The 20,387-nt window shown below is 43.9% G+C and overlaps 1 long non-coding RNA gene across 1 annotated transcript in view; it reads right to left on the reverse strand.

The window, feature by feature from the left end:
- LOC141175975 (uncharacterized) overlaps positions 1-20,047 on the reverse strand; it is a 58,562-nt gene extending 38,515 nt beyond the window's left edge. The window contains exons 1-2 of the long non-coding RNA XR_012253079.1: positions 19,933-20,047; positions 18,722-18,811 (exon numbers count right to left, since the gene is read on the reverse strand). This is a non-coding gene — a long non-coding RNA (uncharacterized lncRNA). The remainder of the gene's footprint in view (positions 1-18,721; positions 18,812-19,932) is intronic.
- Between the last annotated feature and the right edge of the window lie 340 nt (positions 20,048-20,387).

Here is a 20,387-nt window from a genome sequence, read left to right on the forward strand (position 1 = left end):
AAGAAATGCCTCTTTGAGCAGACCTCTCTGCCGTTCCTGGGCTATATTATCTCCGAGACTGGTCTGCGGATGGATCCCGAGAAGGTGTCTGCCATCTTAAAGTGGCCCCAACCGGAGGGGTTGAAGGCGATTCAGCAATTCCTGGGCTTCGCAAACTATTATCGTCTCTTCATTCCTCATTTCTCCTCCCGGACTGCTCCCATCTCTGCGCTCACCCGTAAAGGAGCAAATCCCAAGGAATGGTCTTCCGAAGTGGAGGAGGCCTTCGTCTCCCTTAAACAAGCCTTCTCCGCTCCTGTGCTGCACCGTCCGGATTGCAACAAGCAGTTCTTCCTGGAGGTTGATGCATCCTCCTCCGGAGCCGGAGCGGTGCTCACCCAGAAATCCTCGTCTGGGAGAATGGTAACCTGCGGCTTCTTCTCCAAACTCTTCTCCTCGTCCCAGCGCAACTACTCCATAGGAGATCGTGAGCTGCTAGCCATCAAGTTAGCGCTGGAGGAATGGCGTTACCTGCTTGAGGGGTCTCTGCACCCGGTGGTCATCTACACTGACCATAAGAACCTCGCTTATTTGCTGAACGCCCAAAGACTAAATCCGCGTCAGGCCAGGTGGTCTCTATTTTTTGCCCGATTCTGCTTCACTCTGCATTACCGCCCAGCGGACAAGAACATTAAAGCTTACGCTCTATCCCGCTCATTCCTGTCCTCCGACCAAGAGGAGGAACCTCTGCATATCATCGACCCCTCCAAGGTAATGACTGACCTGTCTCATCTTCCACCCGGTAAGACCTTTGTAGCGGTTCCGGATTGAAAGAATGTTCTACTTTGGGGCCAATCATCCAAACTAGTCGGCCATGCAGGCCAGAGGAAGACCTTTCTGCTCGTTGCCCGACATTACTGGTGGCCTTCCCTGCGCAAGGATGTTTCGAACTTTGTCGCGGCTTGTTCCTCCTGTGCCCGCAACAAGGTTCCCAGGCACCTTCCATCCGGCCGTCTTCTTCCTCTTCCCGTGCCTTCCGGTCCGCGGCAACACATTGCAATGGACTTCATTACGGATCTCCCTGTTTCTGCCGGTTGTACTGTCATTTGGGTGGTCACTGACCGCTTTTCTAAGATGGCCCACTTCATCCCTCTGCCTGGTCTTCCGTCTGCATCTATGCTGGATAAGGACTTCATCCATCACATCTTCCGTCTCCACAGCCTACCCCTCCACATTGTGTCTGATCGCGGGGTTCAGTTCATCTCACGCTTCTGTAGAGCTACGTGTAAGCTGCTGGATGTCTCCTTGGATTTCTCCTCTGCTTACCATCCATAGTCCAATGGCCAAGTGGAGCGTATCAACCAGATTCTTACCAGCTTCCTCCGGCACTTCGTCAACGCTCACCATACCGATTGGGTGGATCTCCTGCCATCGGCCGAGTTCTCCTATAACAACCATGAGAGCGAGTCTTCTACTAAATCCCCGTTCTTTGTGGTCTACGGTCAACATCCCCGGATTCCGTTTCCCGTCTCCTCTTCAGTGGACAATCCTGCCGCGGAGTCTCTGGTCAGCGAATTTTCGGCTATTTGGGAAGACACTAGATCCGCACTTCTTCAGTCCTCCGGGCGGATGAAGAGACATCCTGATAAGAGATGTCTGGATCCGCCTCAATTCCATCCAGGAGACAAGGTTTGGCTCTCCTCCTAACATGTTCGTCTCAAGATACCTTCCTACAAGTTGGGTCCACGGTTCATCTGTCCGCTCAAGGTTCTGAACCAAATCAATCCCGTGTCTTACAAGCTGAAACTCCCGGTCACCTTACGGATCCCAACTCCTTCCATGTATCTCTCCTCAAACCTGTTGTTCTTAATTCTTTCTCTGACGATCCAGGTACCTCCCCTGCTCCGGTCTCCGCTGAGGACGTCTATGAGGTAGAGAACATTCTGGCCACCAAGAGGGTAAGAGGAAAGACTTTCTTTCTTGTGGATTGGAAGCAGTTTGGCCCGGAGGAGAGGACTTGGGAGCCCCGGGAGAACATCCATGCCCCTCATTTTCTTAAATTTCTTGCGGGCCTAAAGAAGAGGGGCCGTAAAGGGGGGGGGTACTGTAGCATCGGCGTCTCTGCCTCCTGCCCGGAGGAAACGCCGTTCCCCTCACCGCCGCTGTCCTGGTCCGGCGTCTTCCTGCTCACCCTGCTGCTGTGGCGCGCACCACGTGCAGCTTCCCGGGCTCTGTGCTTAGGGAGCGCACTCCCTCCCTCTTAAAGGGGTCTCGTGCGTCGTCCTAAAGAGTCCCCGGCCAATGGCCGGAGGACTTCCCCCTTATAAGGCACCTCCTGCAATATGGAGGTGCCTGTGGAAAGTTGTTGTTTTGTGTGCTAACACTTTCCTGAGCTCTCAGGTCCCGCTGCCTGTCAGTCCTGCCCGCCAGTCTGTCTATCAGTCATGCCCGCCAGCCTGCTTACTTGGAGCACCTGCCAGTTACCTGCCGTACCCGCCTGCTCGCCTATCCGGAGCACCCGTCTGGCTATCAGCTGTACCTGCCTGCTCGCCTACCCGAAGCACCCATCTGGCTATCCGCCGTGCCCACCTGCTCGCCTACCCGGAGCACCCGTCTGGCTATCAGCCGTACCTGCCTGCTGATCTATCCGGACCACCCGTCAGCCTGCCTGCCGTGCTCAACCGCTGTACCTGTCAGTTCCTGCCACCTGACCCGTGGGAGTCGCCTGCTCTCACACAAGGTCGGTGCCGGAGTGGCTCCTGGTTCACCTGCCCGGTTCCTCCCTGGTTCACGGAGTCGACTGAGCCGCCGTGCGACCTGGATCGGTCCGAGTAGGTACTTAGTTACGCCCCTCTGGTCCCTTCTTGCATCCCAGCACAGAGGTTCCACCACCCGGATCAGTAACATGCACTAATGGAGCAGAGCAGCAGTATAAAGCATAGGGGCAGCGGCTTTGCTGTGGCCAGAGGGGGATTTCCGTGCTATATAACTTTCCTTCTGGTGGGGTCATTATTATGATGTTGCCCCCCGTATAATGTGTAGCTGTCTATACGCTGTTCCCCCGGTATATATATATATATATATATATATATATATATATACACTCCATATACACACAGTCTGGTCTATCCTGGAAAATGTAATGAAGCTGAAACTGTATCTGTGCTGTGGAGTGTGGGGGCAGCGCGGTGGCTCGCAGGTAGCATAATGACGGCCACATAGGCAGCGGCCCCTCATCCTCGCCCAGTAATTAGGGGCTGCCACGCACTGAGCGCGACGATTAATTATCCCTAATATGAAAGCCAGATGTGAGCGTCGCTCTCAGACCGCGGGGGCCGCCATCTTGCCGCTTTTCCTGGTCGGCTCCATTCACATCTCATTGGCCACCCAGAAAAGAAAAATTACCAGAGGAAGACGGGAAATGTCTGCAGTAAATCACTGTCCGCGGCTGCGAGCAGTCAGAGGAGTCATGGCCGCCCCGGATGTCGCTGCTGTCTCCGCGCTGACGCCTCAACTGGCTCCGTCATCAGCTCGTTCCGTGTACTGCAGCAACGCCGCCGTGTTCACTGCCAAAAGCACCAAAAGAGGCCAAAATGGCCCCGGCGGAAACCGCAGCGTGGAGTCCAATGTCCAATAACTGCGGCTCCAAAGGGAGCGGCGGACGGACCCCCCATCTGGTAAGGGTGGGATTGTGTCCTGGGGTCTGGCAAATCTCCAACCTCCCAACAACAAGTGCACACTGGGGGCCACATCAGGAGAGAGGAGGCAGCGCAGGGGCCGGTGCAGGGGGCGGCCGTACACCAGTATACACCATACACCAGTATACACCATACACCAGTATATACCATACACTAGTATATACCATACACCAGTATACACCATACACCAGTATATACCATACACTAGTATATACCATACACCAGTATACACCATACACCAGTATATACCATACACTAGTATATACCATACACCAGTATACACCATACACCAGTATACACCATACACCAGTATACACCATACACCAGTATATACCATACACCAGTATATACCGTACACCAGTATATACCATACACCAGTATATACCGTACACCAGTATACACCATACACCAGTATATACCATACACCAGTATACACCATACACCAGAATATACCATACACCAGTATATACCGTACACCAGTATACACCATACACCAGTATATACCATACACCAGTATACACCATACACCAGTATATACCGTACACCAGTATATACCGTACACCAGTATACACCATACACCAGTATACACCATACACCAGTATATACCGTACACCAGTATACACCATACACCAGTATACACCATACACCAGTATATACCGTACACCAGTATACACCATACACCAGTATATACCGTACACCAGTATATACCGTACACCAGTATACACCATACACCAGTATACACCATACACCAGAATATACCATACACCAGTATATACCATACACCAGTATACACCATACACCAGTATACACCATACACCAGAATATACCATACACCAGTATATACCGTACACCAGTATACACCATACACCAGTATATACCATACACCAGTATACACCATACACCAGTATATACCATACACCAGTATACACCATACACCAGTATACACCATACACCAGTATATACCATACACCAGTATACACCATACACCAGTATATACCATACACCAGTATACACCATACACCAGTATACACCATACACCAGTATATACCATACACCAGTATACACCGTACACCAGTATACACCATACACCAGTATATACCATACACCAGTATACACCATACACCAGTATACACCATACACCAGTATATACCATACACCAGTATATACCGTACACCAGTATACACCATACACCAGTATACACCATACACCAGAATATACCATACACCAGTATATACCGTACACCAGTATACACCGTACACCAGAATATACCATACACCAGTATATACCGTACACCAGTATACACCATACACCAGTATACACCATACACCAGAATATACCATACACCAGTATATACCGTACACCAGTATACACCATACACCAGTATATACCATACACCAGTATACACCATACACCAGTATACACCATACACCAGTATATACCATACACCAGTATACACCATACACCAGTATACACCATACACCAGTATATACCATACACCGGTATATACCATACACCAGTATACACCATACACCAGTATACACCATACACCAGAATATACCATACACCAGTATATACCGTACACCAGTATACACCATACACCAGAATATACCGTACACCAGTATATACCGTACACCAGTATACACCATACACCAGTATATACCGTACACCAGTATACACCATACACCAGAATATACCGTACACCAGTATATACCGTACACCAGTATACACCATACACCAGTATATACCGTACACCAGTATATACCATACACCAGTATACACCATACACCAGTATACACCATACACCAGAATATACCATACACCAGTATATACCGTACACCAGTATACACCATACACCAGTATACACCATACACCAGTATATACCATACACTAGTATATACCATACACCAGTATACACCATACACCAGTATACACCATACACCAGTATATACCATACACCAGAATATACCGTACACCAGTATACACCATACACCAGTATATACCGTACACCAGTATACACCATACACCAGTATATACCATACACCAGTATACACCATACACCAGTATACACCATACACCAGAATATACCATACACCAGTATATACCGTACACCAGTATACACCATACACCAGTATATACCATACACCAGTATACACCATACACCAGTATACACCATACACCAGTATATACCATACACCAGTATACACCATACACCAGTATACACCATACACCAGAATATACCATACACCAGTATATACCGTACACCAGTATACACCATACACCAGTATATACCATACACCAGTATACACCATACACCAGTATATACCATACACCAGTATATACCATACACCAGTATACACCATACACCAGTATACACCATACACCAGAATATACCATACACCAGTATATACCGTACACCAGTATACACCATACACCAGAATATACCATACACCAGTATATACCATACACCAGTATATACCATACACCAGTATATACCGTACACCAGTATACACCATACACCAGTATATACCATACACCAGTATACACCGTACACCAGTATATACCATACACCAGTATACACCATACACCAGTATATACCATACACCAGTATATACCATACACCAGTATATACCGTACACCAGTATACACCATACACCAGTATATACCATACACCAGTATACACCGTACACCAGTATACACCATACACCAGTATATACCATACACCAGTATACACCATACACCAGTATATACCATACACCAGTATATACCATACACCAGTATATACCGTACACCAGTATACACCATACACCAGTATATACCGTACACCAGTATACACCATACACCAGAATATACCATACACCAGTATATACCATACACCAGTATATACCATACACCAGTATATACCATACACCAGTATATACCGTACACCAGTATACACCATACACCAGTATATACCATACACCAGTATACACCGTACACCAGTATACACCATACACCAGTATATACCATACACCAGCATACACCATACACCAGTATACACCATACACCAGAATATACCATACACCAGTATATACCGTACACCAGTATACACCATACACCAGTATATACCATACACCAGTATACACCATACACCAGTATATACCATACACCAGTATACACCATACACCAGTATACACCATACACCAGTATACACCATACACCAGAATATACCGTACACCAGTATACACCATACACCAGAATATACCATACACCAGAATATACCATACACCAGTATACACCATACACCAGTATACACCATACACCAGTATATACCATACACCAGAATATACCATACACCAGTATATACCATACACCAGTATATACCATACACCAGTATATACCATACACCAGTATATACCATACACCAGTATATACCATACACCAGTATATACCATACACCAGTATATACCGTACACCAGTATATACCGTACACCAGTATACACCATACACCAGTATATACCATACACCAGTATACACCATACACCAGTATACACCATACACCAGTATATACCGTACACCAGTATACACCATACACCAGTATATACCATACACCAGTATACACCATACACCAGTATACACCATACACCAGTATATACCGTACACCAGTATACACCATACACCAGTATACACCATACACCAGTATATACCGTACACCAGTATACACCATACACCAGTATACACCATACACCAGTATATACCATACACCAGTATACACCATACACCAGTATACACCATACACCAGTATACACCATACACCAGTATATACCGTACACCAGTATACACCATACACCAGTATACACCATACACCAGTATATACCATACACCAGTATATACCATACACCAGTATACACCATACACCAGTATACACCATACACCAGTATATACCATACACCAGTATACACCATACACCAGTATATACCGTACACCAGTATACACCATACACCAGTATATACCGTACACCAGTATACACCATACACCAGTATACACCATACACCAGTATACACCATACACCAGTATATACCGTACACCAGTATACACCATACACCAGTATACACCATACACCAGAATATACCATACACCAGTATACACCATACACCAGTATATACCATACACCAGTATACACCATACACCAGTATATACCGTACACCAGTATACACCATACACCAGTATACACCATACACCAGTATATACCGTACACCAGTATATACCGTACACCAGTATATACCTTACACCAGTATACACCACACACCAGTATACACCACACACCAGTATACACCATACACCAGTATATACCGTACACCAGTATATACCGTACACCAGTATACACCACACACCAGTATACACCATACACCAGTATACACCATACACCAGTATATACCGTACACCAGTATACACCATACACCAGTATATACCGTACACCAGTATACACCACACACCAGTATACACCATACACCAGTATATACCATACACCAGTATATACCGTACACCAGTATACACCATACACCAGTATATACCGTACACCAGTATATACCGTACACCAGTATACACCACACACCAGTATACACCATACACCAGTATATACCATACACCAGTATATACCGTACACCAGTATACACCATACACCAGTATACACCACACACCAGTATACACCACACACCAGTATACACCATACACCAGTATATACCGTACACCAGTATACACCATACACCAGTATACACCACACACCAGTATACACCACACACCAGTATATACCGTACACCAGTATATACCATACACCAGTATATACCATACACCAGTATACACCACACACCAGTATACACCACACACCAGTATACAACATACACCAGTATATACCGTACACCAGTATACACCATACACCAGTATACACCATACACCAGTATATACCGTACACCAGTATACACCACACACCAGTATATACCATACACCAGTATATACCGTACACCAGTATATACCATACACCAGTATACACCATACACCAGTATACACCGTACACCAGTATACACCATACACCAGTATATACCGTACACCAGTATATACCATACACCAGTATACACCATACACCAGTATACACCGTACACCAGTATACACCATACACCAGTATATACCGTACACCAGTATACACCATACACCAGTATATACCGTACACCAGTATACACCATACACCAGTATACACCATACACCAGTATATACCGTACACCAGTATATACCATACACCAGTATACACCATACACCAGTATACACCATTCACCAGTATACACCATACACCAGTATATACCGTACACCAGTATACACCATACACCAGTATATACCGTACACCAGTATATACCATACACCAGTATACACCATACACCAGTATACACCATTCACCAGTATACACCATACACCAGTATATACCGTACACCAGTATACACCATACACCAGTATATACCGTACACCAGTATACACCATACACCAGTATACACCATTCACCAGTATACACCATACACCAGTATATACCATACACCAGTATACACCATACACCAGTATATACCGTACACCAGTATATACCATACAACAGTATATACCATACACCAGTATATACCGTACACCAGTATATACCATACACCAGAATACACCATACACCAGTATACACCATACACCAGTATACACCATTCACCAGTATACACCATACACCAGTATATACCGTACACCAGTATACACCATACACCAGTATATACCGTACACCAGTATACACCATACACCAGTATACACCATTCACCAGTATACACCATACACCAGTATATACCGTACACCAGTATACACCATACACCAGTATATACCGTACACCAGTATACACCATACACCAGTATATACCATACACCAGTATACACCATACACCAGTATATACCATACACCAGTATACACCATACACCAGTATATACCGTACACCAGTATATACCATACACCAGTATACACCGTACACCAGTATACACCATACACCAGTATATACCGTACACCAGTATATACCATACACCAGTATACACCATACACCAGTATACACCGTACACCAGTATACACCATACACCAGTATATACCGTACACCAGTATACACCATACACCAGTATATACCGTACACCAGTATACACCATACACCAGTATACACCATACACCAGTATATACCGTACACCAGTATATACCATACACCAGAATACACCATACACCAGTATACACCATACACCAGTATACACCATTCACCAGTATACACCATACACCAGTATATACCGTACACCAGTATACACCATACACCAGTATATACCGTACACCAGTATACACCATACACCAGTATACACCATTCACCAGTATACACCATACACCAGTATATACCATACACCAGTATACACCATACACCAGTATATACCATACACCAGTATACACCATACACCAGTATATACCATACACCAGTATACACCATACACCAGTATATACCGTACACCAGTATATACCGTACACCAGTATACACCATACACCAGTATATACCGTACACCAATATACACCATATACCAGTATACACCATAGACCAGTATATACCGTACACCAGAATACACCATATACCAGTATACACCATACACCAGTATATACCATACACCAGTATATACCATACACCAGTATATACCGTACACCAGTATATACCGTACACCAGTATACACCATACACCAGTATATACCATACACCAGTATACACCATACACCAGTATATACCGTACACCAATATACACCATATACCAGTATACACCATAGACCAGTATATACCGTACACCAGTATACACCATAGACCAGTATACACCATTCACCAGTATATACCGTACACCAGTATACACCATACACCAGTATATACCATACACCAGTATACACCGTACACCAGTATATACCGTACACCAATATACACCATAGACCAGTATATACCGTACACCAGTATACACCATATACCAGTATATACCGTACACCAGTATACACCATATACCAGTATACACCATAGACCAGTATACACCATTCACCAGTATATACCGTACACCAGTATACACCATACACCAGTATATACCATACACCAGTATACACCATACACCAGTATATACCGTACACCAATATACACCATACACCAGTATACACCATACACCAGTATATACCATACACCAGTATATACCGTACACCAGTATATACCGTACACCAGTATACACCGTACACCAGTATATACCGTACACCAATATACACCATATACCAGTATACACCATACACCAGTATATACCATACACCAGTATATACCGTACACCAGTATATACCATACACCAGTATACACCATACACCAGTATATACCGTACACCAATATACACCATATACCAGTATACACCATAGACCAGTATATACCGTACACCAGTATACACCATATACCAGTATACACCATAGACCAGTATATACCATACACCAGTATATACCGTACACCAGTATATACCGTACACCAGTATACACCATACACCAGTATATACCATACACCAGTATACACCATACACCAGTATATACCGTACACCAGTATATACCATACACCAGTATACACCATACACCAGTATATACCATACACCAATATACACCATATACCAGTATACACCATAGACCAGTATATACCGTACACCAGTATATACCGTACACCAGTATATACCGTACACCAGTATACACCATATACCAGTATACACCATAGACCAGTATATACCATACACCAGTATATACCGTACACCAGTATATACCGTACACCAGTATACACCATACACCAGTATATACCATACACCAGTATACACCATACACCAGTATATACCGTACACCAGTATACACCATAGACCAGTATATACCATACACCAGTATATACCGTACACCAGTATATACCGTACACCAGTATACACCATACACCAGTATATACCATACACCAGTATACACCATACACCAGTATATACCGTACACCAGTATACACCATATACCAGTATACACCATAGACCAGTATATACCATACACCAGTATACACCATAGACCAGTATATACCGTACACCAGAATACACCATACACCAGTATATACCATACACCAGTATACACCATACACCAGTATATACCATACACCAGTATACACCATACACCAGTATACACCATACACCAGTATACACCATACACCAGTATATACCATACACCAGTATACACCATACACCAGTATATACCGTACACCAATATACACCATATACCAGTATACACCATAGACCAGTATATACCATACACCAGTATACACCATAGACCAGTATATACCGTACACCAGAATACACCATACACCAGTATATACCATACACCAGTATACACCATACACCAGTATATACCATACACCAGTATACACCATACACCAGTATACACCATACACCAGTATATACCATACACCAGTATACACCATACACCAGTATATACCGTACACCAATATACACCATATACCAGTATACACCATAGACCAGTATATACCATACACCAGTATACACCATAGACCAGTATATACCGTACACCAGTATACACCATACACCAGTATACACCATACACCAGTATACACCATACACCAGTATATACCGTACACCAATATACACCATATACCAGTATACACCATAGACCAGTATATACCATACACCAGTATACACCATAGACCAGTATACACCATTCACCAGTATACACCATATACCAGTATACACCATAGACCAGTATATACCATACACCAGTATACACCATATACCAGTATACACCATTCACCAGTATATACCATACACCAGTATACACCATACACCAGTATACACCATACACCAGTATATACCATACACCAGTATACACCATACACCAGTATACACCATACACCAGTATACACCATACACCAGTATATACCATACACCAGTATACACCATACACCAGTATACACCATACACCAGTATACACCATACACCAGTATACACCATACACCAGTATACACCATACACCAGTATACACCATACACCAGTATACACCATACACCAGTATATACCGTACACCAATATACACCATATACCAGTATACACCATAGACCAGTATATACCATACACCAGTATACACCATAGACCAGTATACACCATTCACCAGTATACACCATATACCAGTATACACCATAGACCAGTATATACCATACACCAGTATACACCATATACCAGTATACACCATTCACCAGTATATACCATACACCAGTATACACCATACACCAGTATATACCATACACCAGTATATACCATACACCAGTATACACCATACACCAGTATACACCATACACCAGTATATACCATACACCAGTATACACCATACACCAGTATATACCGTACACCAATATACACCATATACCAGTATACACCATAGACCAGTATATACCATACACCAGTATACACCATAGACCAGTATATACCGTACACCAGTATACACCACACACCAGTATATACCATACACCAGTATACACCATACACCAGTATATACCGTACACCAATATACACCATATACCAGTATACACCATAGACCAGTATATACCATACACCAGTATACACCATAGACCAGTATACACCATTCACCAGTATACACCATATACCAGTATACACCATAGACCAGTATATACCATACACCAGTATACACCATATACCAGTATACACCATTCACCAGTATATACCGTACACCAGTATATACCGTACACCAGTATACACCATACACCAGTATATACCATACACCAGTATACACCATACACCAGTATATACCGTACACCAATATACACCATATACCAGTATACACCATACACTAGTATATACCATACACCAGAATATACCATACACCAGTATATACCGTACACCAGTATATACCGTACACCAGTATACACCATACACCAGTATACACCATACACCAGTATATACCGTACACCAGTATATACCATACACCAGTATATACCGTACACCAGTATACACCATACACCAGTATATACCATACACCAGTATACACCATACACCAGTATATACCGTACACCAGTATATACCATACACCAGTATACACCATACACCAGTATATACCATACACCAGTATACACCATACACCAGTATATACCATACACCAGTATATACCATACACCAGTATACACCATACACCAGTATATACCATACACCAGTATACACCATACACCAGTATATACCATACACCAGTATACACCATACACCAGTATATACCATACACCAGTATACACCATACACCAGTATATACCATACACCAGTATACACCATACACCAGTATATACCATACACCAGTATATACCGTACACCAGTATATACCATACACCAGTATACACCATACACCAGTATATACCATACACCAGTATACACCATACACCAGTATATACCATACACCAGTATATACCGTACACCAGTATATACCGTACACCAGTATACACCATACACCAGTATATACCATACACCAGTATATACCGTACACCAGTATACACCATACACCAGTATACACCATACACCAGTATATACCATGCACCAGTATATACCATACACCAGTATACACCATACACCAGTATACACCATACACCAGTATATACCATACACCAGTATACACCATACACCAGTATATACCATACACCAGTATACACCATACACCAGTATATACCATACACCAGTATATACCATACACCAGTATACACCATACACCAGTATATACCGTACACCAGTATATACCGTACACCAGTATACACCGTACACCAGTATACACCATACACCAGTATATACCATACACCAGTATACACCATACACCAGTATATACCGTACACCAGTATATACCGTACACCAGTATACACCATACACCAGTATATACCATACACCAGTATACACCATACACCAGTATATACCGTACACCAGTATACACCATACACCAGTATATACCGTACACCAGTATACACCATACACCAGTATATACCGTACACCAGTATATACCGTACACCAGTATACACCATACACCAGTATACACCATACACCAGTATATACCGTACACCAGTATACACCATACACCAGTATATACCGTACACCAGTATACACCATACACCAGTATATACCGTACACCAGTATATACCATACACCAGTATACACCATACACCAGTATATACCATACACCAGTATACACCATACACCAGTATACACCATACACCAGTATATACCGTACACCAGAATACACCATACACCAGTATATACCATACACCAGTATACACCATACACCAGTATATACCGTACACCAGTATATACCATACACCAGTATATACCGTACACCAGTATACACCATACACCAGTATATACCGTACACCAGTATATACCATACACCAGTATATACCGTACACCAGTATATACCGTACACCAGTATACACCATACACCAGTATACACCATACACCAGTATATACCGTACACCAGTATATACCGTACACCAGTATACACCATACACCAGTATATACCGTACACCAGTATACACCATACACCAGTATACACCATACACCAGTATACACCGTACACCAGTATATACCATACACCAGTATATACCATACACTAGTATACACCATACACCAGTATATACCGTACACCAGTATATACCATACACCAGTATACACCATACACCAGTATACACCATACACCAGTATATACCGTACACCAGTATATACCGTACACCAGTATATACCTTACACCAGTATACACCACACACCAGTATACACCACACACCAGTATACACCATACACCAGTATATACCGTACACCAGTATATACCATACACCAGTATATACCATACACCAGTATATACCATACACCAGTATACACCACACACCAGTATACACCATACACCAGTATATACCGTACACCAGTATACACCATACACCAGTATATACCGTACACCAGTATATACCGTACACCAGTATACACCACACACCAGTATACACCACACACCAGTATACACCATACACCAGTATATACCGTACACCAGTATACACCATTCACCAGTATACACCATACACCAGTATACACCATACACCAGTATATACCGTACACCAGTATATACCATACACCAGTATACACCATACACCAGTATATACCATACACCAGTATATACCATACACCAGTATACACCATACACCAGTATATACCGTACACCAGTATATACCATACACCAGTATATACCATACACCAGTATACACCATACACCAGTATACACCATACACCAGTATATACCGTACACCAGTATATACCATACACCAGTATATACCGTACACCAGTATATTCCGTACACCAGTATATACCTTACACCAGTATACACCACACACCAGTATACACCACACACCAGTATACACCATACACCAGTATATACCGTACACCAGTATATACCATACACCAGTATACACCATACACCAGTATACACCATACACCAGTATATACCATACACCAGTATACACCATACACCAGTATATACCATACACCAGTATACACCATACACCAGTATATACCATACACCAGTATACACCATACACCAGTATATACCGTACACCAGTATATACCGTACACCAGTATATACCGTACACCAGTATACACCATATACCAGTATACACCATAGACCAGTATATACCGTACACCAGAATACACCATACACCAGTATATACCATACACCAGTATACACCATACACCAGTATATACCATACACCAGTATATACCGTACACCAGTATATACCGTACACCAGTATACACCATACACCAGTATATACCATACACCAGTATACACCATACACCAGTATATACCGTACACCAATATACACCATATACCAGTATACACCATAGACCAGTATATACCGTACACCAGAATACACCATATACCAGTATACACCATTCACCAGTATATACCGTACACCAGTATATACCATACACCAGTATACACCATACACCAGTATATACCATACACCAGTATATACCGTACACCAGTATACACCATACACCAGTATATACCATACACCAGTATATACCGTACACCAGTATACACCATACACCAGTATATACCGTACACCAATATACACCATACACCAGTATACACCATACACCAGTATATACCGTACACCAGTATATACCGTACACCAGTATACACCATACACCAGTATATACCATACACCAGAATACACCATATACCAGTATACACCATACACCAGTATATACCATACACCAGTATACACCATACACCAGTATACACCATACACCAGTATATACCGTACACCAGTATATACCGTACACCAGTATACACCATACACCAGTATATACCATACACCAGTATATACCGTACACCAGTATATACCATACACCAGTATACACCGTACACCAGTATATACCGTACACCAGTATACACCATACACCAGTATATACCGTACACCAATATATACCATACACCAGTATACACCATACACCAGTATATACCGTACACCAGTATATACCGTACACCAGTATACACCATACACCAGTATATACCGTACACCAATATACACCATACACCAGTATACACCATACACCAGTATATACCATACACCAGTATATACCGTACACCAGTATACACCATACACCAGTATATACCGTACACCAATATACACCATACACCAGTATACACCATACACCAGTATATACCGTACACCAGTATATACCGTACACCAGTATACACCATACACCAGTATATACCATACACCAGAATACACCATATACCAGTATACACCATACACCAGTATATACCATACACCAGTATACACCATACACCAGTATACACCATACACCAGTATACACCATACACCAGTATATACCGTACACCAGTATATACCGTACACCAGTATACACCATACACCAGTATATACCATACACCAGTATATACCGTACACCAGTATATACCATACACCAGTATACACCGTACACCAGTATACACCATACACCAGTATATACCGTACACCAGTATATACCGTACACCAGTATACACCATACACCAGTATATACCGTACACCAGTATACACCGTACACCAGTATACACCATACACCAGTATATACCATACACCAGTATATACCGTACACCAGTATACACCATACACCAGTATACACCATACACCAGTATATACCGTACACCAGTACATACCGTACACCCAGGGCCGGCCTTAGGGTATATGGCGCCCTGTGCGAAATCCCTCTTGGCGCCCCCCCCCAAAGAAAAAAAATTAAACTCATGTAGGTGAAAACAACAAGTGCATTTTTTATTAATCAAATGATCAAGTAATAACAAGCAACAAAAGTTGAAAAGTTTTAAAGCCGCCACCACGATAAGGTAGACTCTTCTGGCAGGGCCCTACTCTAACCTATTAAAATTTTCTTAAAATATCCAATACTCTTTTTAGATATATTTTTATTTAGTTTTCTTTAAGGGAATGTGTCATATACATTTTTTTTTAAAAATGACCAATAATACCACATACAGGGAATACTGCCACACCATGACCAGACCACATATTACCACAACATAGTGACCGAATAATACCACACAGAAGGGGGAAAAACTGCCACACCATGACCAGACCACATATTACCACCACATTACTAATATTACCACCACATTACTAATATTACCATAAGTGTCATTATGCACGGGAGCTCTATACATGGTATGTATAATGTAAGTGTCCAGGTAATCTAGTGATCACCAGTGACATTATACACAGGAGCTCTGTATATAGTGTCAGTGTACAGGTAATACAGTGATCATCAGTGACATTATACACAGGAGCTCTGTATATAGTGTCAGTGTACAGGTAATACAGTGATCACCAGTGACATTATACACAGGAGCCCGGTACATAGTATATAGTGTAAGTGTACATGTAATACACTGACTCACTGGTGACGTCTCTAGGTGAAGTCCTTCAGCTACGCTTTTCTCCTTCATCCAGCACAGACCGCCATTACGTCTTCCAGCCAGGACTCGTCTCTGCATAAAATAACACAGTTATCTAGAGCACATTCCCCAACTTCTACATTACGCAGCTGAATACAGACGTGTATCCACCATCAATATATGGTTAGTTATTATACAACCTACCATTCCAAATATAAATTGTAATCCACCACGGTGCCCCCATTAACTGTAAATAGGCACTTAATATATAATTTAATTAGAACCTCTACTCTTTCCGCCAATTTGTTACCAGTTACACTCCTGCATCCGCAACGCCCCCTACTCTATACTTCCTGCTCCCCGCATTCATTATTTACATGCACCCCCTGCCCCAATTCATTATATCATGTCCTGCTCTCCCCACCCCATCATCATTTACTGTCCCCCACCCCACATTCATTATGTGCAGCTCATTATCCCCCTACTCCCAATTCCCCCATGTGCAGCTCATTTTCTCCCAATTCCCCCATGTGCAGCTCTCACCCCCCCATGTGCACATCTCTCATCCCCCTCCCCCACATGTGCCCCTCTCTCATCCCCCTCCCCCACATGTGCACCTCTCTCATCCCACTCCCCCACATGTGCACCTCTCTCATCCCCCTCCCCCACATGTGCACCTCTCTCATCCCCCTCCCCCACATGTGCACCTCTCTCATCCCCCCCATGTGCACATCTCTCATCCCCCTCCCCCACATGTGCACCTCTCTCATCCCCCTCCCCCACATGTGCACCTCTCTCATCCCCCTCCCCCACATGTGCACACCTCTCATCCCCCTCCCCCACATGTGCACCTCTCTCATCCCCCTCCCCCACATGTGCACCTCTCTCATTCCCCTCCCCCACATGTGCACCTCTCTCATCCCCCTCCCCCACATGTGCACACCTCTCATCCCCCTCCCCCACATGTGCACCTCTCTCATCCCCCTCCCCCACATGTGCACCTCTCTCATTCCCCTCCCCCACATGTGCACCTCTCTCATCCCCCTCCCCCACATGTGCACACCTCTCATCCCCCTCCCCCACATGTGCACCTCTCTCATCCCCCTCCCCCACATGTGCACCTCTCTCATTCCCCTCCCCCACATGTGCACCTCCCATTCCCCCCACTCCTAGTAAATTGTATTTAAAAAAAAAAAAAAACTTGTTATACTTACCCCCATGCGATCCCTGCAGAATCCTCGTCCAAATCGATGACACCAGGTTCTCCTGACTTCCGGTCATGTGACGGTGCCGTCACATGACCGGAAGTCAGAGAAATCATGACAGAGATGTTCCGGCCCCGGCGCTTAGCATGGGGCCGGGGGCCCCATGAGGAGAGAGACACACAAGAGGGGGGCCCCCAAGGGGGCCCCTACCGGCCGGGCCCCATACTGGAGTCAGGGCAGTCATGCCCTGATGGCGGCCCTGCTGGAGGCTGAAGGGGCCCCCTCTCCCTCGGGGCCCCCGTTCAATGAACCGGCTGCACGGGCGGTAGTTCCGCCCCTGTGTGTGAGGAGGAGAGAGTGCAGCGCGCCCGGGTCCCGGCCGGACATTTCAGAGCAGAGAGGGGGCGCCGGCGCCTGAGCACAGAAGAAACGCTGGGCGCTCCCTCTCTGCTCTTCCATAAGAA

The sequence above is a fragment of the Phyllobates terribilis genome, unplaced genomic scaffold (genome assembly GCF_046119375.1).
Source record: "Phyllobates terribilis strain yellow unplaced genomic scaffold, ASM4611937v1 Scaffold_14__1_contigs__length_39327217, whole genome shotgun sequence".
NCBI classification, from domain to species: domain Eukaryota; kingdom Metazoa; phylum Chordata; class Amphibia; order Anura; family Dendrobatidae; genus Phyllobates; species Phyllobates terribilis.